Raw genomic sequence first — 24,275 nt, forward strand, 5'->3', positions numbered from 1 at the left:
TTATATTTTTTTTTTTCCTTCTAGAAACGTAAACAAGCAAGGCTTAGCCTGGCGGCGGACCGCCAGGCTTATAATACACTGGGGGAAACCCTGGTGGGGAAGAATCTTCCGCATACATCCATGCAGGGTTATTGCTGTGCTGCAGTTCAGCATGTATGCACTGTGTTAGGTCATGAATATCAGTGTTATTCATAGTAGAATTGTTAGTCATAGCAACCGTTGAGTAATCAATTAACTTTAAAGGGGCAATATTATGTACTTTGGAGAACGTGGTGCTAAATAACCTGCAGATGACCTGATTATAGACGGTCGGTAGGTAGATAAGTCAGTTAAACTTTATTAACAAACCAATGTTCTGACAACTATCCCAGCATGCACCACTCACTTCTTCTCCTACGGTCAAAAATGAAGTCGCCGGCTGCTTACCATAGTTGCTAGACCTGTTGTGGCTCAATATTGGTCCATATGTAAGGCGCACTGGATTATAAGGCGCACTGTTGGCTTATGAGGAAATTGAAAGTTTTTAGGTGCGCCTTATAGTGCGGAAAATACAGTACTTGGTGCCATTTTATAACACAATCACGTAACTGTTCAGTTATTACACAAAATACTACATATATCAAATATGACTTAAAAGAAATTTTACTTTGCAATTTAATACCTTTAAATTGGGCCTCCATCTCTTTCAAAGTTTGAAACTTCACATCTGAATTGTCTAAGGAAAACTTCTGCAACTAATAGTCTGACTTGCAGTACAGTGTCTGGGATAGTTGACTACAAGATTAGGAATAGTAGAAATCAATGTCTCCATCAGAGCAACAGAAGACGGCAACAAAGAAAAGGTCCTCTAGGAACATACCTGGGACGCTGGGACTGTCCGAGAAGACACAGATTCTCTTACCCTCCTCTAAAGAAGGGCCAGGTGAGATAAGATGTTTCTGCTACAAAGTATCTAAATCAGTGGCCAGGACTCATCCAATGATGCTGGAGAAGCATTGTTGTCATAACTGAACACCAGGTTCTCTTGGCCTGTCTCTTCAAGCCCAGAGACCTGAAGGTATGAAAGCTGAGCACAGCAGTCTCCATTAAGGTGCTTTTCTACTGGCAAGTCATTCTAACCGGAGGCAGATGATTTGCTTCATGCTGGAATCATTCAATGAATTGTTGCAGTCCTACTTCTAGGATAGAGTTTTGAGGACTGGACGTGGACACTCCTGTCTTATTGCCTTTATTTCCAAGTGTCACTTCTACTGAATAAATTAACTTCTGGCTGAAGACCAGTGATGTGGTTTGTTAGGACTCTAGAGAGTCACCAATTTAGGTGCACGATTTCTCAATAGTGCACCTAAAAGAATTCTGAGTTTGCGCCAGTGCAAGAAGTTGGACTGAAGTGAAACCCTGTTTATTGAGCACAATTGACTAAACCCTATAGAAAAGTCTCTGGTCATTCATGGTCATTTAGTTTGAACAGATCAGACTGCGGTGGTTGTTTTAATTGTTTGTCTTCTTTTGTGCCACCTTATAAGCACTTCTACCAGTCTCCTCTCTCCGTTCCTATTGTTTCCCCATCTTACTTTAACAGCCATAACTTGGTAATAGGGTTGTTGGATGTAGCAACAAGTCGATCAGTCTGGCTTTATACTCCACTGTGACACCACTTACTGTTTCACTGTAACAAACATGTTCAAGTTCTGTATGGAAATTACAAAGTGTGTGCTGGGCTTTACAGGGTTGACCAATCTCACACGACAGCTTACCTGTGTACCAGTGATGGATAGATGGGTGTCTAATTCCCATCTGTAAAACTTTCTTAGAAAGTCTGTAGCTGGGGAAAATGGAGTGCAGAACTCACTGGTGCCCTTGTGTCAGGTTGTCTTGAGTACCATTAGTATGTTTTATTGTAGTTCAGTATATAACAGCTTAGTCACCCTTCAAATGTAAGGATTTAACTTATTTGCATGTAGTTGGTAAGATTGTGTCAGTTACTTTGTTATTTAGAAATTTGATATTATTTTCTAAGACTTCAGGTTTTGTATGTGACGGCGAGGTTGTGTGGTATTTGGGTAATTCAATACACAGAGTGTTAGTGGTTTGTTTTTTTGGTGCCTAAGGAGACAGAATGAAATGTGAAGCCAGGATGGGCTGGCTGGATTTACCCCTCCCCCCACCTCTGAGGCACAGACCCACACACAGACGGTGCAGTAAAAGCTCCGTGACACATTGCCTCTACAACAGCCATAAAGTCTTCTATAGGCTTGCAGGCTTCCCAAATAACCCTGGGGATGCAATAAACTCTAGCACTCAACAACCGTCATAGTTACCAAGTGAATCTAGAACAGAGGACATAACAAGAATTAAATTAAATATAATTTAAAAAAATGTAATGAAGCATTAATGAAGGACATATTGTTCTGTTTGAATAAACATCTTGATTCCTCAGTTGTGATGTTACATATGGTATGCCTTTTGGTAATTTAAACATCTCAAGTAAAGGAATTTTATTCACACACTTCTACTGCATGGTTTTTCATGCAGTGCATTAAATTTTTTATTGAAGCTGCAGCATAAAGCTAGTCACAATCATCATTGCAATTTAACATGTACCATGTTGCATCCTGACATGGTTTCATTGTTCCGTAGTTTAGAACTGTTGATGTCAACCCACAATTGTCGATAATCTGCCACAAGTTAATTTTTTCATTAAATCATTATTTAACAGACTATGTTGCTGATTACATGTGAAGTACATGGAATAAAAATGCATATACTGAGTTTTTTTTTTATTTTAACTTTAATTTTTAGCAGAGAATCCTCATTTAAAACCATAACCAAAGTTACACTACAGAAAAAATAGATTTGAACAAAATTGTTCATTTTCAAACTAAAGGAAATTGAACAAAAGTGCAGTTCAAAGCATTCATGTTTACAAAGTTAAGTTTTCTTCTGCTTACCTACTTACAGAAAAAATATTAGATTTTGTAGAAATTTAAGCAGCATTAAATGTAACATTAGAAGTAACACAAACATAATGAACATGAGTGTGAATCATGCTCTTTTATCAGGAGCATGATTCTGCTCCTGATAAAAGATTCGACATCCAGAGTTCTAGTAGAAAAAGTAAGCCTGAGGTCTGCCTCAGTGTCTGTTCTGGTTCTGTGTTTTCAGCTGAGCTAGAGCTGAGAAGGAACATGTAGTGCCAAACCAGGGGAAGGATACTCACTCAGCACAGAGCAGCACCAGAACTGAGAGAAGCTTCCCTCCACCAATTTCAGGGAATCATCACATGATAGCTCCACCAACTAACTCTCTGCATTGTTTGGCAGTGTGATGATTTCTGTCTTTAATGTCAAGGTGCGGCACGTTCCACACATGGGTACATCACATATCACAAAAGTTTTTAATATAAAATAAAAAGTTTATTTATTTTTATAACTTAGTTCAGTTTCACACAGACCGATGTTTTCAAGTCTTTATTTCTGGTGCCTATTTCTAGCAGTCATGGGCAAGAGGCAGGGTCACCCTGGACAGGTCACCAGTCCATCGCAGGGCAACACAGAGACGAGTCATGTGGACATGGATATGTCTGTAGTTCTGATCGTAACTCTAGTTTTTACTTTCCATATGTAACCAAACTGTGTGTCTCTTCTTCAAAGGTATCAAACCAGGAATGTTAACTTGGATTGCAGGACATCTTTGCCACCTACTGCAATGAGTCCAAATATGCAAAACACAATAGATTTTTTTTTTTTTTCCCCAATTTGAAATAAATTTTTGTCACCTTTACATTTATTGCCCATATAAAGGTCTGCTACCCAGGTCTGGGTCACTATAACCCTCCTATCCCCTCCAGACACGTCTGTAATATTTCAGGCGTCATGCATTCAGACTACTTGCCATTGATATGGCAGGTTGCTAGGATGAACTTTGACAGTCTTTCATGGCATGACCAGATACTGATTTGTGTGACTCGGATGATGAAGCTCAGAGTGGGATCATTAAAAAGATGAAAAATAAACAGAGGAGTAGGGGAAACCATCAGCTGATCACAATTGATTCATTGTGATTTTCAACAATAATATTGCCTGGTATCATTCATCCCTAGTTTTTTTTTTGTCAAAGGAATAAAATGGTTTAAAATAATTATGACTCTGCTGATATCTATATTAATCTGACATATTTATTCTAACAGTTTTTATCTACCAGTATATTTCCGGCCTCCTTATTAGAGAAAACAAACTCCACAGACTCCGACAAGGGGCTTTGCTGAAATAATAGAGCCGGGGTCTGAGGTTAAAGTAAATATTCCACAGTTCTGCAGCCTAATAGGAAGAATTATTCCTGAAATACAATGAACCCCCCAGAGAAGCAGTTATTCATAGCACTCAACAAGTTCCAGTTTTAAAAAGTGTCAATTTAAGCTTCTCTAATTATTGTCACTAATATTTAACGCATGTGATTACATTTACATTTAATTTCACTTAAACAAGATGCAGGAGTTTTACATGTCATATGATTGGTAAACATCACGTGTGTACTGTGACTCTAAAGCTTGTCTTAGTCAAGCTTAGGAAAACATTACAATAAAAATGATATTCTGTCTGAATTATTGCTGAAATTGAATCATTAGTTGGGTTTGTGGTCATGATGACACCATTTGACTTTACCGTAACTTTTTATTGTTCCTCTCCTTGCATGGTAAAATAATAACTGGCATTTTTGGTCCAGGCAGAACTGTAGTTATCTGTGGGACTAAAAGGCTGGACAGAGATGCTGAACAATCTGAACAGCATTGCTCTCAGTTAATATGCAGAAGTTCTGAATAGGCCTGTTTCATTGCATACATTTTGACTTGAGTAGGTCGAGCCCTGGCGTGTGAGGGCTCCATTCTGCTCGGAGGCAGTTCTGCTTGTGTGAATCCTACAGAGGGAGGTTGACTGTGTGCTGTAGAGAAATGCCCCTCTTATTGATGCTCTTGTACTTTTTCTATTGTTTTCATCTTTTTCAACCAATCTTTTATATGTAGAAACATTTTGATAAAAGTAATTCTTCTCAGTGACTTGCATACTGACCATGCAAGTCATTCTTGCATGGTCAGTAGTTCAGCCTAAAGAACCTAAGGACTCCCATATACTTGGGTGTACTTCACTCATCAGAGGTTCACTATCCAGCCAACACAGCCCACAGAATACCCAAAGAATATTTTTCCATGCTTCTAAAAAGCATGAATAAGAATAGAACTGCAGACATTTTAACGGCATTTCTTCTTCTTTACTATTAGCACAATGATCAACTTGTGATTTATTCTGGTTAACTGAGCTGCACTTACAATGCTTTTCTGTTAACCATTTTTATACAGGGTTATATTCAGCAATTTAAAAGCAGAATTGTCAAGTTTAATATTTTGCCTGAAGACTCTTAGGTAAAATGTCTTTACCTTGAGGAACTCCTGTCCATATCCCTAAGCCCACCTTTAATATTTATTTTGAGATCACCAAGGTCGGGGTTAAATAATTTTCTATGAAATGGGGCACACACACTAAAAGTTAATACATTAGAAGTTGTCACAGATTTTCTTTTGACAATGGGCACATCAGTATCAACAACACTCAAAATGAATCCACAACAAAAAGCAGAATCTCAAAGAATTCAGTGGACAAAAAACAAAACAAAACAAACAAAAAAAAAAACTGACTCCCCCCAAAATTAAAAAAATATCTGACTATAAAGTTTTATGTATTGCTACAAGATTTTTCTTGCCAACACATTGTTGACTGGACACTAAAGGTTGCATGTGATGACCACTTATTGAGAAGAGTCACATCAGAAAAAGCAGGCAGCCAGTCACACCTGCTGACTATGGAATATTTTAATAAATCGGTAGAAGAAAAGTGAGAGTTTATTAAAGGTTTTGTTGCTCTGTGTGCCGGTAAAGAGATTCCTTTTGGAAAAAAGTGGGAGCTGAACACACTAAGACTGAGTCATGTACTTGAATTGAGATTTCTGTGACTGATGGAAGAAATGAAAATGAACAATGGTCGTGATCATTATGAAAGGGAGACTTTCCTTTAAAATGTCAAAGTGATTCTTTGATTTGCATATAATGTTTAAGTTAATTAAAATGGTGAAATAGATTGAAATGCCTTCTAAAATCAGTCAGTGTTCTGCTGAACCGCAGCGCTTTGTTATATTTGTGAAACTTGAATAACAGTAATTGTGAATCTCTTTGACTATTGATTTGTTAAATAGTTTTCATTCACTTCATGATTACACACTTTTTGGGTTAATGGGAAAGTGAAATTAAAATGAAAGTGGAAAATAAAAATGACATTTTGAGAAAAATAAAACAGAATAGGGAAAAGAGTAAAGGATTTCATAGACCCTCACAACTGCAACAGGTTCAAAGTATCCATCCACACATACTGATGATACATCCCCAGGGGTCTGGTGTCATTAGGTGCAGAGAAGTGTTTTTATGTTTTCTTTTACAAAGGGATTTGTTGGAGTATTCCATGTTTATCTTTTAAATCAGACAGAATCTTGTTTTGCTGGAACCTTAACTGTCATTTTACATTTGAAACTCATAGATCAATACAACATCCTCTTTTTTTTCCAGTGGAAAAACAAAATGGCAGAGATTGAATGCTGTTGTCTTTTTTTCCTTTTAATTCTCTGGTACTGGCATATTCTGCCTGGCCTTGTGCTGCTGCCACATGACTCACTGACTTGCGTTCCGATATGATAGAAACACACTGAGGATGGAGAACAGGGGGATGAAACAGTGATGTTTTGGAGAGGTGAAGTGAAAGAAAAGGATGTACACAGTTTGGAAAAGGAGAGCGAGAGAATTTGAGAGCTGTGTACTCTCATTAGTTGTTTGGGTTTTCCGGGGGGGTGAGGGGAGAGAGAGCGAGAGAGCGCAAGCTTTCTCATCTCTCTGGGCTTTCTCCCATAGCAACAGTGGCTTAGCCACGTGAACGCCAGTTCCTTTGAGTTCACCCACTGCACTGAATTAACTCTTCGAGTACCAGATAACAGCCCTGTACACACAGAGAAAACAAACCTCATTTATCGGAGTTCACTATCCAAGCTGAATAGCAATCAGCTGGTTGCTGTTTTGAGGAATTTGATTAATCAGAAAAATGTGAAGGCATCTAAATGTCCTGACAACTCTTGACTACAGTGGGAGAAACACCAGGTGAGCAAACCGATGTTCTACCTCTACATCCAAACTCACGGCATATTTATCTCAGACTAGATTTATTTGTCTGGAGGAGTTTCAGACAAGGTTCCAACTGTGAATTTATTTGATCATAACAATAAGGAGGTCCTTGGCAATCACTGACTTTACAAACTGCAATGTCTTTCTGTAGCAGAAAGGAACAAAGTTTCTGTTTCACCTACGTTTAGCATGATTTACTACTTTGATTGTACAGAAGAAACTGAATGTTGGTCACATCCACATAATGTTATTGATGCTCAGTATGAGGGATTGCTGCATAGTCAATCACACAATGCCACAATTGCTGCTATATTGTGGGGCAGGAGTGAATGCTGCAAGTCAGTGGCTCAATGTAATCTGCTGTGTTTCCTTAGAAACTTCTGAAACTACTTTAAATAATTGAGTGTACTGTACTCTAACTAAAACCAACTGGAATGTATGTGATTGAATTGAAATGAGTTTTTGCCTTGAGACAATATCTGTTGTGAATAGCCTCAGTGATAGAGGCTATAAAGCTGAATTAAATTGAAACCTTGATGCTCCTTACTTCAGAGCATCATCAGTCTTTATCCAGTTCCACCTTTTGTGACAATTTTTAAAGATGTTATGCTCCTTTTCTTAAAAACATCAGCATTTTTTCCCATGTCAGACTTTTCCATGTTGGTCTGAATGGCCCAACCAAAAAAATCAAATCAAAACATCTGATTTGTGCCCCTTCCATATGTGGAACTAACTCAGATATATATTTTATAGTTAAGAACGCTCATGTTGCATTTTATCCGACTTTTATGTCGGTGATGGAAGACATGCATCATAACTCTGCACCAGAAGAAGCCAGACGGGCTAAATGTGGATGTAAACAAAGGCTGAAAATACTAATTCTGAAAATTACGAAAGGGGTCTGAGTGATGCGCATTGCTCTGACTCCACATCCCAACAGACTTCTCTACTGCAGTCAGCGCCCCAGTAAAGGCTGTTGCTGTTAGTTGTTCTTTCTTTTACCAGCTTCCTTCATCTTGTTTTGATCTGGTGACAATACTTTCAGCTTCCATTGCTAAATAACTTTAAAATTAAATGTGAACAACTCCATCCATTATTATGTCCATAAACAGAGCGCTGCTGGGTGACGTCAGTGTTCTTCTTCTGCTCATGCGGGTCACTTTGGGACAAACTGTTCACATTGGGGTCAGATTTAATTAGTAGTATGAACGACCACACAAAAAACAAAACAGATTTAATTAAAAAATCTGAATTAAGCTTCAAGACCTGCTAAGGAGTGCAGCCTATGACCCATCAGACCACAGGAACAGAACCTGGTTCCAGTCATTCATGTGGTTAATCTTTAGAAAAGCGTTCCTTCTAGGACGACGTTGATGCTCTGTACGGTCTGATCGCCTCTCTCTCCTCCACGCCAACCTCGGCAGTAATGCTGGCAGCACTTGTACATCTATTATCAAAAAACAACTTCTGGATATGCTGCTAAGCACTTTCACTCAGCTTCTTCAGTTGGCCGTTAACGGAAGGTTGCTCCGTTGCTGCTTGTCCTTAGACAGTATACAATGTTTATCTGCAGTTAGAAAATTGCATGTAAAAATGAGATTTTCTTAAGATGTTTACTTATGTCTAGTTTGAGGTTGAGGTTGTTGAATTGTGATTCTCCTTGTTTATGATATCTTGAAATGTCTCAATTGTCTCCCAGTGTTTCCAGTAAGAGGAATGTGATCTATGTTTTAGCTCACACCGAAGCAGAGAAGTCTCTGTTCTGCTGTTCCAGCAGTGAGCTAACTCTTTCCAGATGGTGGATGGTTAGCTCTCCTCTCCTCCCTCCTCTGCTCTGTGTTCTTACAGGACCAGGCCTGGGCTGGATGGAAACGGCCTCTCAAACTGGGAGCATCTTAAACTCCATTACTCTTTTGGAGAGATTTACACCAAGCAGAAAATATCATTTTCTACTCTTAAACCAGTGGTTCTTAACCTTTTTTGAGGTACCGAACCCATCAGATTCATATGCGCATCCACTGAATCCTTCTTTCGTGATAAATAAAATGATTTTTTTCCCCAAATTCAAGACATGGGGGTGACCCAACTAGAGTCTAGTTGGATCACCCCATGATCACCAAGTCTTCTTAAAAGGTAGAGTCTCTGAGAACAGTTCTTCAAAATATAGTCAGTGTTTTCAGCAAAGTTGAGCTGACTGTCCAGGAACGTCCCAAGGTATTTAAAATTTGCCACAGTTTCAACAGGTTGGCCATCGAGAGAAACTGGAACCACTTTAAGGTCTTGTTTAGATTATTTAATTAGCGCTACATTCTTAAGAGAATGAAAAATTAATAATAAATATGACTTTGGGGTATTCTGATTTAGTAATGTAATTATATTAATTGTGTTACCACCCCCACGTCACTAGAGGCAGTACCAACCCCGAAAAGATGCAACTAAGGAGCAGATTTAGAAGTACACCGAAGGCTACAGAATTTGGTAAAAACTGTGAGTTTTGCGGAAGTAATTAAAGACATAAGTTCATATCCATGCTGAGAGTGGAACTCCTTCAATCAGTGCTCCTCCGCAACACTGATTGCAATGTAACGTGATCCTCTGCAGCAAGTGATGGCAAAGTGGGGCGCGTCATCACGACTTTACACAAGTGTCTCTTTACCTCCACGGCAGAGGCTCCGCCAAACCCCTGAGACCGACTCATCAAACCCCTGGGGTTCGATCGAACCCAGGTTAAGAACCACTGTCTTAAACTATTACATGATTCTACATTGTATAATAAGATTATTCGGTTGCATCTGCTTTATGTAGCAACATTTTGATTGTGCTACAAAATCAGACAATGGGGATGAGAGAACACAGGCTAACGTATAGACAGTTTAACATCCAAGTTACATTTTTAGAACCATGACTGGACTTGCTGATTTCATTTGTGTTTCAAGAGAAGAAACATCAAGGATTAATTTGAACTGCAGTCACAGTGAGTCATTCTTCTAGCAATGATCATAAGAGTAAGCCTAAAAGATTCTTTGTGCCTATGAAATCATTTAAATGCCTAAATTAGATTTTCTTCTTAGCAATATTAAACAGTAGTAATCAGTTTTCAACCGGCTAAGAAATGCTGTGCTACTCTGAGCCAGAGAAAAGACTGTAAACTGTAAGTGTATTATGAGGTTAAAATTCAATCCAATTAAAACTGTAAACTGGGTGCACCTTGAAACCAGCTTGAGCTAGCCTGGGCTTTATTTAGACATATTTACAATGAGAGAGAATATTTCTCTTATAGATGTTTCCGTTTCTCAGTTTTAACATGACAAATAAATTAGACCTTTTTCTCCAAATTAAATAACTTTTTTTAATTGAGTTGCTGTATTTTTATTAACTTAATTGCTGAGTGTTCTGTATTGTTAAAAATGGATGACTCACTTGGTTTAGTTGGGTTTAATTTCAGGTTTGTTCGAGTTTTATTTTGCTGACTTTCAGGGCTCTTTCACACCAGAGCTATTGGGTTCACATTAAAACAATCTTTGGTCCACTCTACATGTGGAGCTTGGTTCACCTGGAGCTGATTTCTAGTGCACTTACTTTCTAGTGGAAAAATTTGCTGACGATCCATAGAAATGAAGGGAGGTAGTTATGTTTCTTATACACAATGCTTTACATGTGACCTGAAAACTCAGAAGTCCCTGCTCAGCACATGTGGCCCAACAGCATATTTTGTAGCTTCTCCCTCATTTCATTTCTATGTTTAGGGTTGGCTATTGCACATATCTGCACATTCTTGCTATCAAGATGAATACTGGATCCCTGATTCTGAGATCTTACTTGGAAAAACTGGGTCACAGTGACTCACTCACTGGGTGCTTTTTTTCCCCGTTTTTCTTTAAAGAAAAAGAAAAAAAAGCCAAATTGACCTAGGCACACTTGCTGGATGCCTGTACCTGCAGTTTACCATGATGGCGCCCCACCAAGCAGCTATTGCAACTGGTTGTCATCCCAAAGTTTCTGAGGAGGCGATCACAAGCCCTGTACAGCTGTGAGCTGATCCTCCAGTGTCCAGCAGAGGAGTCACATGAGGATAACTGTTTGAGCATGATGCTCAACAATTTGTCCTGTATTAATCAGTCTGTTAATGCAAATTCACTCATCATTTACAGATTGTACACGGACTTTACAAAGTTTCCACATATCTGACCAATCAGCTTAATGTTTTCTGAATTTTGACCAGTTGTCCCCTAATTTAACTTTGTTTCATGACATCTCTTGAAACCTGAATCTGCAAGATGAAAGCATGTATGATGCTAAATGGTAACATTTTTTGTTGTAATGCCCATTTACAGACATTCTGTAGGATTTTCTTCTATTCTATACACGATTCATATTAACCTGAATGACTAATGTGAAATTCTTCTTTTGCACTTTGACGTCTCCTCAGGACATGATTTGAATTGTATAAATGGTGATATTTCTACCTGAAAGTGTTGCACCTTTAATTAACTATATTAAAATTATGTCTTTTTTTGGGAAGGTTATGTGCAGAAATTTCAACTTTTTTAATAAAAGAAAAAGCTTAAAATATGTGCAAGTTTGCTACTTTTTTTTTCAAGATGCAGCAAAATCAGTCATTTCATGCTGCAACTATCACAAAAACAATCGCGTCATCCTGTAGGGACTGATGGATCAGAACAGTCTGAATCATTGGACTGATTCTGTACACCTAGTTAGTGAAGAATTGAGTCATGGTTTTAGACCACCAGATGAAGACCGTATCATACTTTGGTCTTTGTGGTCACCAGTTCTCAGTCATTAGGAGACAGAAACATACAACAGGTTAATTTGGGTTTTGTCTGAAGACCATTCCTGATCAGACTACCAACACCATCATTACACTGTGTACTGTAAAGAATGTTCAGCACTTCTTGAGGAGGAATTAACCATTTTTAGAAATTATTTACATGTGAAATATTCAGTACAATCCAAAGTGTTTCCTGTTACTGGAAGGAAAACTGAACTTCTCGTGAGCAGCAGCTAAAAGCCCTGCTCTGATTTCTTAAACACACTCTTACAAGATGTGAACAAACACCTTACAAAGATGCTGGTGTTTGCCTCATATCTGTACTTAATGGGATAAAGTTCTGGAGGCGTGTCCTGTGATACTGAGTGACTCAATCAGCAGTGACTGGCCTAAGGATTGTAAAGCTAGTTAGACGAGCAGACACTGCGTTGTGCCAGTTGCACAAATATTCAGCCAAACGACCTCTACTGCCTCCCATAGTCTGTATGGCTCTGTGCATCAGCTTTCCACACAGACTGTTGGAACTGAAAGAAAAGCCAGATGTGGATTTAAAATGTTAGAAGACATGTGCAGGCCTTTGTTTCCCATAGTGCTGCAAACAGACTGGGTTAAACACCAGAGACAGGATGAAAGCTCTATGGTGACACACCTTGAAACAAGTCTGTTGGGAGTGTCTCTGACACCTGAAAAACTGCCTGTATTGCCACATGTTTCCGCGTAGTAAGGTGTGGCCGAAGTAGTGGAGTCCCGCAGGGCAATAAAGCTTGTGAATGTGACATGACCTAACATGGAGACTTTATTAACAATTGTGCTCTTCAATGGAAACTCAATGTCCTTAAGGTGATGAGGGAAAATGAAGTTTAATGGTCCCATTAAGTTTTTACCAAATCTATCAGCTGCAGTACCTGCTATGTCTCCCAAAACAAAGGTAGCATTAAGGCATTTTTGTGTGAGTGCTGTTCCAGTTAGTTCATGTCTTTAAATTTGTTGTGTTAAAATGTAAAAACAGCAGTGCCTTCTGATATTCCAGTTGTTTTCTCTGTGTGTGTGTGTGTGTGTGTGTGTGTGTGTGTGTGTGTGTGTGCACGTGCGTGTTTGTGTGGACACTGGAAACAGTGGTGTGAGAGGTCCAAAGTTTCTGTTGACATTACAACACAGCATTGTTACATGTTCACCAGTGGCACTGTTGCTTCTGCATTCACCATAATGCACATGATAGCATTATGGTGCTACCAAACAACTTCTAATGTCATCAGAAGTTGTTTGAAGTTTTGACCTTATTGTTGGATATCTTAATGTACAATCCTAAATCCAAACACAAGCTGTATAAAAAAAAAACATGTAAATGTAAATAGCAGAAACATTTTAAGTCATTTAAAAACTTAATACAAGTCTGCTGTCACTTATATTAAGTGATAATACACTTGTATATCTAGCTGTTGTAGAAACTCCTTGGTTTCTACAACAAAAAACTACAAACATTTTTATCTCTTACCATAATATTATGTATCATCAATAACTTTTTTATGTTTCAGCAACACTATTATAATGAATAACACCAGCTTATTTTTCATTGCCAGTATTACTCAATGAAATTGAGTTGTGCAAACGTGATTCTATCATGTTAATGGAACACATGTTACAGCTTTAAATCCTACTTCATTTTTTTCAAGTTATCTATATACCTTTCTAATGTAAAAAATTTAATAAAAAAACAGATCTTTGACAAGAAAGACAGAGTGCAAGTGCTGCTGAGCAATTAAACTTTATTTAAATGAACATTCCTAAATCACACCATTTTATATTTAACATTTTTTACATTTAAGACGCAGAACATTTTTAAATTGAGTCTTACCTGAAATACAATTTTTTATGAACAAACATGTTTAAACATGTTATTTAAGATATGAAATATCAAGTTTTGATATATTAATTTAAGATATAATATAATATATTAAAATATAATAGTTGCTTTATAAAACATATTTAACATGATATAGAAAAGTATTTCATGTTTTAACTGTTTCAAAATGTAACATGACATTAAAGCTGCAGTATGTAAGTTTTATAGCAAAATGTTTTTTTTACATGTTTGTCAACACTATCACAATGTCATGTCAGTGGAAGACAGCGCTGGATTTTTTCCAGTTTATGTCTGTTGCTTTACTGTAATGATGAGGGAACGCTTATACAACGGTTTTTAAAGAACCTAATTTTTATAAGTTACACACTGCAGGTTTGAAGGTTAATCTGGAACATATTTGTACAAAAGATATACAAGATTATGTGGAAAAGTAAGTCAGATTTCTATAACATTATTTGACAGGGTTGCACGTATGACTGACATGAGATAATATGTAAAATCATTTTTTTAAAATAAAAGTTACATTTTGGCAGCATACATGTTCAAAAAAGTTATTTCTAAATAATTTTTTCTTTTATAGAGATGTGTTAAAGGTCAACCTTTAAGCTGCTGTATGTTCCCCAGATAATTTTTTATTTGTTTAAACTATCACTACATTATTACATTGCAAACAATAAAACATCAAAGATAATCGGTGAAAAAAACTGAGCCTCGTCTTATACAGACATAACGTACTGATAGTTCTAACAAATACGTAAAAAGAAACTTATAAAAGTTACGTACTGCACCATTAATTTTATATTAATACATGTTCAAACACAGTTTGTAGAAATCTGGCTAACACTTTATTTGACAGGTGTGCACAAGACTGACATGACACTGTCGCATGACATAACATCTGTCATGGCCATAAGAGTCTTTATGAATGTTGTTAAGAAGTGTCATTTGGTAAATGACACTTTTAATGCAAAGTTGCTCCAAAAGTTGCATTAAAAGTGCCAACTTTGCATTAAAGTGTCATTACAAAATAATGCAAAGTTGGGCCTTTTCAAGCAACTATTAACATGACTTTGCATGACTTCATAACAGCCATAGACATTAGTAAAGACTCCTGTTCATGACAAGTTCATAATAGATTTCTATCAACGTTATTGAACATGTACATGCTGCTGAATGTAACTTTTGTAGCAATTCTTTTGTACATATTTATTAAAATTATTATGTCAAGTCGGTATAAGACAGCTAAATTTTTTTTTTAGATTATCAGTCTCATGTTTTACTGTTTACTATGCAATATCATAGTGACAGTTTAAACAAATATGTAAAAAACCTATTGATTATAAATATCACATTCTGCAACTTAATAGTTGACCTTGAACATATTTCTGCAGTTAGTCATTAAAAAATAACACATTTGTGTCCTGCAATGAGGAATACAACAACAGAAAACACAAAGTGAACATTAGAACATTATTAAATAAACATTTTAAAAATGTCCATTTACTCACTCAGTTTTTAATGAATAATGTCTTGTTGGAGAGTTTACCTCCATCCAGTTCCATTGTTATCTTCTGTAACACCTCAAAAGTGTAGCGAAGGTCAGCAGGGTAGGCGAGGTTCAGTCCATATATCAGTCCAACAAGTATTACAACAGCTGTTGGCACACTATCCAAATTGGACACCACTCTGATGCCTTCCAGGACGATCCTGATGTCTTCATGTGATGAAGTCTTTCAGATGAAAAACGCAGATGGTGGTGGTTCCAATAGCCTCTTCAATGGTAGCTTCATCCACACCCTATGTGAAGTGATGCAGGGCTTAAAGTAAAAAAAAATCCTGAGCCTGAAACTTATAGTGGTGATAGAAATGAACTGTAGCGTTGCTATTGCCACAGTTTAATAAAAAGTGTCTTTGAATAGTGCAAACAATTGCTTCTAACAATACAATTAACAAGCTAAACACTCGAACTTAAATAAGACTTCAGTACATTTCTACTCAAAACAAAATGTAAAATGTCTGTGCCCTAAAGGTTTGCCTTACAGGCAAAAATCCCTCAACATTAAATAAGAGTCCTTTCAATGTTTTTGCAAGTAATTTAGAACATGCAACATTACCAACTAAATCAGTGTTTCTCAACCTTTTTTAGACCAGCGCCCCCCATCCCATATCCAGGGCCCTCACCGTCCCCCAACAAAGAATTTGTAGGCTACTTTGCACTGACTATTATTTTATTATTAATATTACAATCCTATTGTAAATGTTTTGATGTTTATGCTTGTCTCTATATTTATCATCAAGATAATTTCCCAGAGAACAAAAAAGCCAGGTGAATAGAAATTATTTTCATAGGTGTCTACGAAAAATTTATTGAACATTCAACTTAAAATCAGTAAACCTAACAGCAGCCAGTCAGAGTGGAAAAAATATTCTTGTTCTTAGCCATTTTCGCAGTATTGCGCAATGTGCGCATCGTATTTTTATTTTTTTACCCTGTATGGTGCAGGGCGGTCGGGAACCTTATCGATGGGGAAAAGGCAGACTGACATAAACCTTTTTAAAAACAACGGAAACAATTTCCGTATTCCATTCTGTTGTTGAAATTTAAAAGTGCTGTTGTACCGTTGTTCTATCACACCAGTTTCATATCGGACCACTTACAGCACCTGTGTTAACGCTATAAAATGAACGCTACGAAATACAGTTTTACCAAGTTGCTCAAAGTCTAAACTGGTATTGTTGTGATTGTAAGGTGTAAAGTTTACCTTCGACCAAAGGAATCCCAGCGCCCCCTGTTGTAAAATTTCCTCTAGCCATGCCCAGCGCCACTTGTTTTTAATTCCTTTCTCAAGTAAATGTGTTTCTTTACCGGATCAGACAAACTCCATCTTCTTTCATATCGCATTTGATTTAACTGCCGAACAGAACGCATGCGCTTCTTTTCTACAACCAGTTTTAGTCATTGGTCAAGAACACGGGAGCTAGAATTCTGATTGGCAGACATCTTTGTAGACGGAGCTCTTTAAGCCGGGAGACTACAGTTTGGTTGAGGCGGACGGTTTGGTCAAAAGCCAGAAATCCGGCCCCCGGCCGGAGCTCTTTAAGCCCTGAGTGATGACGAATTAATCTCCCTTTCTCTAGACCTAGCTGCATCTCTCTCTGACTTATGACTACGGAAATTAGTCATTGGACCTACGGAAATTTTGCGCATCCACACAACGCTGGGGGGCAAAAAGACTCATCTTTTACATGTCATCCATTGCCACGTTAACTCAGTTAACGCGGCAATGGACCCCAATATATATATATATATATATATATATATATAGATAGACCTATATATATAGACCGATGAATCCTGGACAGATCAATGTAAATCTCGGTTAATATAGATATCTAAGTATATCTAAATTTACAGATAGACATAGATGGATGTATCTATCCATGTGGAAATATATATATTTCTACATATCTAGAGAAATCTAAGTTTAGATGGATATAATTATGTATGTACTGATCTAAATCTTTCTCTATATTTAGAGAGATTTATCTATCTCTAGTTGTGTAAATACATACCACATACTCCTGGATGAGCTTGGCTGGATCTTCTCCTATATACATGCAGACTTCTTTAATGATACTCCCATGCAGCATCAACATCTTCAAGGAAATTAATGGAATTAGATTTTTTTTTCAAGCCTTATGCTTGAAGTTTAACAATTTACTTTACACAACTGTTTTTAAAGTGAAGACATACAAACAAAGTTAAAGTAGAGGTTGAAGTGAAAACAAGCAGGTGTAAAAGTTCATGGTGAGAACATTTAACACAAGAAAAATTTAATTTTCTACATTAAAAAAGTTGATCCAAAAAGATTGATAGTTGTGTTGTGGCTATATCACGTACATCATCCATTTGTGCAACAATTTGTCCAAGCTGTCCTCCTCTTCTTTTGAACAGCTTCCTCAGGTTATCAAAATGGAGAACTTTAACTGAAGTGGTATGGTGGTAATTCTCTTAAACTCAGCGTTTATCTGAAAAAAAAAAGAGCACAAAGTAATGAACTTCAAATGTTCAACACTTGTAAGAGCCCAACAATCACTGCTGCAGAAGTGAACAGTCAAGTAAATGTGCCTAGACATCTTAGATTAGCATTACATCCAAAAAAAGAAAACCATGTATAATATTGTTTAAGAAAAACATACGTCACCATCTACACTGCATTAAAGTGTCATTACATTTTTTCAGTGTGCGCGCATGCAGTCTGCCAGAGTGTGTCCTATAGAGTGTATAGGGCTGCACATTCTGGATGACTGAATCCTTCACACAGTCTGGCTAAAGCAGAGATGTAATATGAGATTTCCTTGAGAATCTAGGGCAAGGTTCCCTCTCCACACGTGTCGAGTATGCCTGCTCATTCTCTCAGCCTACATGTGTTTGCTCTTAGGTTGCTGGCTTGTGTGACGAGATTTGTCAGTAAATACAATGGACCCGAACACGTACTGTTGTGTAAAAGGTGGGTGTGTTTTGGACTGGTGTGTGTACGCGTGATAAGTTTGTTTGTGTGTACAGTCATTCTTGGCTTTTTAGCTGTGGTGGAGCACATGAAGGGAGGGGTGTTCTACTCCTGGCTCCATTGATTGGTTCTACACAGACTGCAACTTGACCTCCACACCAGATGTCTGTAATTCTCCCAGAGGCATGCGCACTTGCTCCAGAAACACTCAGGACACAACTCACACAACTTAAAAAAACGTCCCCTGCCTACACAGCAGCCAGCAGTACATCATTTTTGCAGTAGGTGCTGGAATAAATTCTGTCAATTAAAAAAGACCTAGATCATAGGCCTTTGTAATATTCTATAGAAAGTATGTCAAATTAGGTCATAACATATTTTCCATAGATTTGTAGGGACGGGACTAGGCATGGGTTAAAATGTTAAGTTTGTGGAGGGCCCTGAAGGTCTGGAGGGCCTTAAACAGTTGAGTTAATTTATGCCGTGGGCCGGCTTTAATGTGTTTGAAGATCCACTGGCTGATTACTTAATTGGGACTTAACAGAAATGCAAAAATTATTATTTATTTTTAATTATACTTTTTTGGTTCGATTTTACGACTCTATAGTTGTGTGTTTATGGATTGTCGGCTATGTTTTCCAGTAACATAATTATCCAGTAATGTTTTTACATTTCATGTCTACTTAAGATTTTTTAATACAAAAACACGGTAGGCTGCTGGTGGACTGGCCTGCTGCCCTGACCTCTGGGCTTAGCAACATTTCCTGGTATAGAAACTCTGTGAATGCCATGCATATTAGATGACGACGTACCATCCAGTATGGTACATCATCATCCAATATGGAGATGATCATGTTAACAGTCATTGCTATGTTTTGAGGATTACCCCTCAAAACAAATAAATGTTTGAGTGTCTCTTTACGAAACATAAAACAATATGTAAAAGTACAAAAATATACAAAAACACAAAATATGACATTATGTAACAAATATAACAAAATTCAAAATATAACATTAGTATTCGATGATGTTGGTCATTTTTAATACGTCTGTATTGGTCCACTATGTAAAACTATAGAGTATATGCAGAATGTTGGGTTGGGTTGGAAGGAGTGGATGATACTCCTCTACAATACTTTCTGTTAGTTAGTGTCAGCTCCAGCAACATAATAGTTCATGTCAAGTGGGGACATAAACTAATTCATAGACATTTGCTGTTGAAGATGCTTATTGAAATACACACCACACTAAACCCTCTTTGTGCACCTCCCAAGATGGTTTAGTTCATAGTTATAGTTACAAGATTTTATAGCAATACCCAATCAAGGATTACATATTATGCCTGTCCTCCTGCTGTTAGCAAACCTGTGACTTGGTTTGGGATCACTGTATCCTGAACACTTTATGACATGAAATTCTAAAAGCAAAACAATCAAAAATATGTTCTTATATCACTCTGACCATTAGCACTTTGGCTGATGTCATTAGTGTCTTGTATGAACATCAGTTGTCATGAGACAGTCTTACTGGATTAAGATTACATTATCATGTAAAATAAAAATTCATATTACCTGAAAAATATATGGCAACAATTATTGCACTCCAACTCCTTGGGAATAGGAAAATTGCCCACACTATTGCCCAATTGATATGTTGTGCAGCCCTAGCCTGCGTGTGTTGTGACTCTGGTCAGCCATGTTTTCCTTGAGTGCAGAGACTGCAGGATCTATTCTTGCTCAGTTATCTGTTCACCATAAACTGCCTGGCTACTACACCTCTGCCATTTGTGCTCCTCATACTGAGGTAATGAATTAACATTAGGATAATGAAGTTTGGCTTTAAAATAATCCAGAACCATGTCCATGTCTGCATCCTGATGAATGGAGAGGTAGAGTTTATCCCTCAGCCCTGATATGATGTCAACATTAACCGTACCCCCACACTGCTTTCATGCTAATTATATCAGCATGACACTCGGTTTTTATACCACGCTAAGCACTCAGACTGCTTGTACCATTCGCCCACTGTCACACACATGCCGTCAAACACCCTTTCATAGATTAGTAAACAATGTAGGGTTTAGAATAACAGGATTTGTTCTTTTTCAAATCACATTATTGAGTTGTGTGATTTCCATCTATTGACTTCTCTGACTGGAACAATAAACATCTGAAGTTGATTATCTTAATCTCATTTTATGACCTAATTTTGAAGATTGCAGAAGGTGAAACTAAGAAGTGCCAAAGAGCCGCACCCAGATGGTGTGTACAAAGAGACACTTTTATGACTTCTTGCCAAGACGTCATCTGCGGTTTACTCTCCCAGATTTGTGAACTGATGTCTGCAGAGTTTCTCTTTAGAACAACTCAGCATGTTGTTGCTGAATAGTTTGTTGATCATTCTTTGTTTGCTGTGTGTTTGGGGTTAACTTTTGAAATGGAAGCTTTTCTAGGGACATGCTTGTTCTTCTGGCACAGTCTGGATGGGTTAAAGCATTTTTGTCCCAGGAGGTCCTTTAAGACGTAGCTTGTGTTTATTCTGGAGCGATGCATTTCTTCAGATGGCAATAATTACTGAAGAAGGAGGTCGATCTTTTGACAGATTATCTGTCTCTTATTATACTGTTATGACATGTTGACAGTTTTAACAAATATGTAAAAAACATATTCTTTATGCATGGCCGATTTTGCAGTCTCCAGCAGAGCTGTGGGCTCTGCTCACTGAAGTCAGGTGGTGGACTCCTGGGTTATTTGTAGATTGTAGCTTTACTGTTAATGCATTTAATGGCAAACTGAGCTTTATGTTGTGGCCACAGTGGGAGTTTTTTAATTTGAACAGGAGAGCAGTGTTAATTTTCTGCAACTGACCTGTGGGAGGCAGCATTTTGCCAGGGTGACCAGCAGATAGCTGCAGATATCTGTATCAGTTTATAAAGGAAATGAATAGCATGTGATAATTTATATGACTTGCTCAGAGTGACAGCAATGTGGGAGAAAGCAACGCTGCCATGATGACACCAGTTGTAAAGCATAACACTTTCACTTTGAATAACTCGCATGATTATTCAAAGTGATCATGTGAGTTCATGCGAGTTCACTTTGAACAGAATTAAAAATGTTACAAATTAAATTAACAGCAAAGCTTATTAAAACAGTCGAGGAGAGCCAGCTGTAAGCCTTTCTGCAGACTCTTTCCTCAACAAATATCCTGAGCAGAAGCAAAATGGGTGAGCCGAAGTTTTGTTGCTGTAGACCAGGGGTGTCAAACTCCAATCCTCAAGGGCAGCTGTCCTGCAGTTTTTAGATGTGAAACGGGTACAAAACGCTGGAATGAAATGGCTTAATTACCTCCTTCTTGTGTAGATAAGTTCTCCAGAGCCCTGCTAATGACCTAATTATTCTATTCAGGTGTGGTGCAGCAGAGACTAATCTAAAAGTTGCAGGGCAGTGGCCCTCCAGGACTGGAGTTTGACACCTGTGCTGTAGACCTTTGTTAAACATGTCACATTAGAAAACTTTCAGCTTTGAGCTGGATGAGTTAACTGTACCTTAAACTCCTTTGGGATTTTCCCTCATGGAAATTGTACATTTCTAAAATTTTAATTGTAAAATTGTGAACCATAGTCAGAGGCCTTAGTCCTTGACATGACCATCATGGGTTCAAGTCCTGATCTGTTGACCTTTGCCACATGTCTTCGTCTTCTCTCACAACCCACTTTCCTGTCAGTCTTCTGTGAAATACAGGCCACCAGAGTCAAAAAAATATATAAAGAAAAAAAATTCTTCTGACACAAACTATTCATCTACAGAGCATTATTTTTGAACAAGCCGCCCAGAGACATTTCTTCCTCCAGGCTGCTCTCTGATGAACACATTGATCGCCTTACAGCCTGAGTAGCAATCATGTTGTATTAGAACAACGTGCCTTTAACAAAAGATTTAAAACATTTTTAGGTGTACAAACATGTAGGTAATATTCTTTTTAGAGATGTGCCAATCAGGTTTTTTCCTGCCGATTCTGATTCCGATCACCGATACTGATTACATAATTATTTTTCTTTAATCATAAGCACTACCGGTTACATTATGTGGAAAAAGGAATCATGAATTCACCTTAATTTAGACAAAAACTTGTTTTTAATAACTTTTTCCAAGATAAAACCAAAACAGGCATTGTGCAAATTGTACTGCGATCGGTAATACTATCTTTAACAGACTGAAAACATGAAGTCTCTGAAGAGGCTAAATAATGCAGAGTCAAAATAAAACCTCAACATTGCCAAAAAATTCAAGTATAAAACTTTACATTCAAAGGTAAATACAGGATCCATTACAATAACTAATCCTGAGTTACTGAATGAAAACTTCCTGATAGCATAGCGGCTAGCTGATTACTGCTAGTTCTGATTGGCTGTTTCTGACTGAGCGGAGCAATTATGCAGAACAGGAAGGAGGCAGAGGAGATCGATTATTTTTTCAGAGATTATCTGTCTCATGTTAGGACAGCGAAAGTTTTAATACGCATGTGAAATAAATTTTTTAAGTTAGATGCTGCAACTTTAAGCCGAGGTTCAGTGTGAGAGTCACTACCAGGTGGAGAAGAGCGGCTCAGTCTGTGAAATATTACTACCTTTAGCGCGTAGCAGCGGTTCAACAGCGAGAGCAGAATCGGCGTTTTACATCGCAGCTTGAAGACTTAAAAAATAATTTTGTGGGTTATTTGTTTAGCTTTCTGACCGTCATGCTAATCCGGATGAGTGTTTGTAGCTGTGCGCTGCTTTACCTGCTATCTGATCCTCCATATGTCTTTTTCACTGCAGTGAGCCTCGACGTAGCCAAACTCCGTCAAGTATGGCATTGTTTTTATGGCATATTAGATTTGTCGTGTTGATGCATTTTTACGTGCTTCAATTTTCCACCGCAACATGCAAACTTCCCCGTTCACTCAGTGCGTTATAGGATTTGTTGCTGCACGTTTGCAAAGTGTGAAGGAAAGAGGAGACCAGCTGCACAGGCAGACTGCGAAATGAGAAGCAGGTGATCGGTTTGTGTGATCGGCAACAAGAGACCGTGATCGGCGATCACCGATGATACACTTTTTCATGGAAATCGGTCGATTATGATCGGTGGCCGATCGATCGACACACCTCTAGTTCTTTTTTTTTTTTTTTTCAATTGATGTCCTCTAAAGTTTGTATATTAATACTTAATGTGTGTGTAATGTGAGCATGTGAAACTGAACTCGGATATGTAGCACATGCACACAAACCTGGTCCGTAAAGCAGGTTGTGTGTGTGTGTGTGTGTGTGTGTGCGTGTGTGCGTGTTTGTGTACTTATTCATATGTCTTTAGGACCTTTTCTGGTGTAATCACCTACCTTCTTTTGGTCCTAACTTAGTGTGTCATATTAGGGTTTGGAATGTACTGATAATGGTCAGGGACTGGTTGGTTGCATGGTTAGTTATGAATCGAGTTACTAAAATTGTCAGTATTAAGAATATAAATGCAAACTTGTTTTTGTGAACTTATGTACAGTGGGGCAAAAAAGTATTTAGTCAGCCACCAATTGTGCAAGTTCTCCCACTTAAAAAGATGATAGAGGCCTGTAATTTTCATCATAGATGTACCTCAACTATGAGAGACAAAAGGAGAAAAAAAAAATCCAGAAAATCACATTTTCTGATTTTTAAAGAATTTATTTGCAAAATATGGTGGAAAATAAGTATTTGGTCAATAACAAAAGTTCATCTCAATACTTTGCTATATTCCCTTTGTTGGCAATGACAGATATCAAACGTTTTCTGTAAGTCTTCACAAGGTTCTCACACACTGTTGGTGGTATTTTGGCCCATTCCTCCATGCAGATCTTCTCTAGAGCTGTGATGTTCTGGGG

General features: G+C 37.7%; 1 protein-coding gene and 1 long non-coding RNA gene across 6 annotated transcripts in view; one reads left to right on the top strand and one right to left on the bottom strand.

The window, feature by feature from the left end:
* Nucleotides 1–24,275, top strand: part of jmjd1cb (jumonji domain containing 1Cb) — a 179,719-nt gene that overhangs the window by 14,614 nt on the left and 140,830 nt on the right. The gene's annotated exons all lie outside the window — the stretch shown is intronic.
* Nucleotides 15,358–18,790, bottom strand: LOC103482194 (uncharacterized). Of its 2 annotated transcripts, XR_536400.2 has the most exons (4): nt 18,106–18,790; nt 17,774–17,901; nt 17,446–17,529; nt 15,358–15,669 (listed from the first exon to the last, which is right to left on the bottom strand). It is a non-coding gene; the product is annotated as an uncharacterized LOC103482194 (long non-coding RNA). The 2 variants fall into 2 exon arrangements; XR_536399.2 differs by having other exon boundaries at nt 17,774–18,660.

The sequence above is a fragment of the Poecilia reticulata genome, linkage group LG19 (genome assembly GCF_000633615.1).
Source record: "Poecilia reticulata strain Guanapo linkage group LG19, Guppy_female_1.0+MT, whole genome shotgun sequence".
Lineage (NCBI taxonomy): Eukaryota > Metazoa > Chordata > Actinopteri > Cyprinodontiformes > Poeciliidae > Poecilia > Poecilia reticulata.